Raw genomic sequence first — 2179 nt, forward strand, 5'->3', positions numbered from 1 at the left:
CTTCTCCTTCTCCTTCTCCTTCTCCTTCTCCTTCTCCTTCTCCTTCTCCTTCTCCTTCTCCTTCTCCTTCTCCTTCTTCTTCTCCTCTTTTTTCTTCTTTTCTTTTTCCAGTGCAGGGGATTGAAGCCAGGGCCTCATGCAGTCTAGGCAAGTGTTTTACCACTGACTGTAAACCCCAGCCCTACCTATGCCCTCATGGCTTCAGGATGGCTGCTACAGCTTCTTACATCGTTCCTCCTGTGAGTATCTGAAAAGAAGTTGACTAGTATGCAGTCATTCTTACTGATGTCAGGGATCCTTGCTGTGCTTAGTGACCTTTGGTCCAGTGATAGACTGTACATATAAGGTAATCCCATTTTATGATGGAGCTGGGCTGAGTGATAAGGTTAGCATGTCCAAGGCCCTCACGCAGCATAATAATAAAAGAATCCAGTGGGCTGGAGAAATGGCTCAGCGGTTAAGAGCACAGACTGCTCTTCCAGAGGTCCTGAGTTCAGTTCCCAGCACCCACATGGTGGCTCACAACCATCTGTAATGGGATCCGATGCCCTCTTCTGGTTGTCTGAAGACAGCTACAGTGTATTCATATATAGAAAATAAATAAATAAATCTTAAAAAAAAAAAAAAGAATCAATAGCCGCCATGCCATCACAAGGAAGCACACAATTCTGATCCCGGCAAGGGCATGCAGTGAGCTGCCAGGTGCATACAGTACATAATAGTCAATAATAGATGGCTGCTTACCAGTTCACACACATACTATATATACAGTTTGTTACTTACCAATTCCTGCAGGGCTTGTCTCTGTAAACCTGACTAGGGCAATGCAGGAAGGAAGAGAAGTGACAGACAATAGATAACAGATGCACACTAAGAGAAACCGGGGTAGTCTTGGTGAGCTGGCTCTGATGGAGGGTACCAGAAAATTCATCATGTTATATATAGAACAGGAAGGGGTTGCCTAGTCCCAGTAGGAGGTTTCTGTAGGGGAGAGAGAGAAGTGAGCTGTAACCAGTAGTTTGTGCATACATTGGTTTTAGCTAAAGACCCATCTGTCCTCAACATTTGTACAGACCAGAGGAAGCCTTTCCTATCTGCCTCGCCCAGGGAAGGTGTCGTCACTCCCATAGGGCTGAGGCACTGGAGTTCTTGACATGGCCCTGCCCATGCCAACAGCACGAGTTCACTCAGGACTTCATTGGCTCCTCATATATTTGTTGTTTTGGTTGTTGTTGTTGATGATGATGATGATATCAGATAGGGTCTTACTATTAACTCTGGCTGGCCTGGAATTCACCATGGAGACTACGTTTGATCTTAGAAAGGTATCTTTAGGTCAGACCTCACACCTGTGATCCTAAAACTCAGCAGGCTAAGGGCTAAGGTTTGTAGTTACAGTCTGTCCAAAAGAAGAAGAAGAAGGAGGAGGAGGAGGAGGAGGAGGAGGAGGAGGAGGAGGAGGAGGAGGAGGAAAAGAAAAGAAAAATTAGAAAAATAGTAAGCAACATTAAGCTAGGCCTGGTGGTATAATTCAAACTAAGAGGCTAACTAAGTTCAGCCTGGACCTCACAATGAATTCTAGGCACAGAGCTAGATCCTTACTTTTAAAAACACAAAACATTAAAAAAAAAAAAAAACAAAGGAGATCCAGCAGTTTGAACTGCTTTTGAGGATAGAAGCCCCCAGGAAGCTCAGCCAGGCTTGGCGGTGGGATGGGCCTCCATGGATGCATCTTCTGGACTAAGCAAGTGTCTAAACCCTTGAGTCTCAAGAATACTCACCATCGGTGTGGGGATGGAATGGAGATGCTTGTTAAACGGCTGGGCTATGTTTTAAAATGAACAGCAAGTAGGAAGATAAGCTTCAGAAAACTATGAATCCTTGTTTGAACCACAGCTGGCTGATAAGGAGGGGCTGATGTTGGCCAAGGGAGCAAATTCCATGCTGACTTGTGTAACTTTCATTTTTTCAAAACCTATTTTTAGCAATGGTTCTTAAATGCTTTAACCTCCCTTTTAGCCCACCATCTACCAGAGGTAGTGGGAAAAAAAGAGGGGAGGGGGAGAAGTGGACCTGTTTAGAAAGGTTCTTTGGAGCAACTCCCATCTGTGCTGTCTGGAAATCGACAGTTCAGTTCACAGGTCAGCAGCGACAGCTGGATCCACTCGCAAACACTTGA

The sequence above is a fragment of the Grammomys surdaster genome, unplaced genomic scaffold, assembly GCF_004785775.1.
Source record: "Grammomys surdaster isolate TR1022 unplaced genomic scaffold, NIH_TR_1.0 242, whole genome shotgun sequence".
Classification (NCBI taxonomy): domain Eukaryota; kingdom Metazoa; phylum Chordata; class Mammalia; order Rodentia; family Muridae; genus Grammomys; species Grammomys surdaster.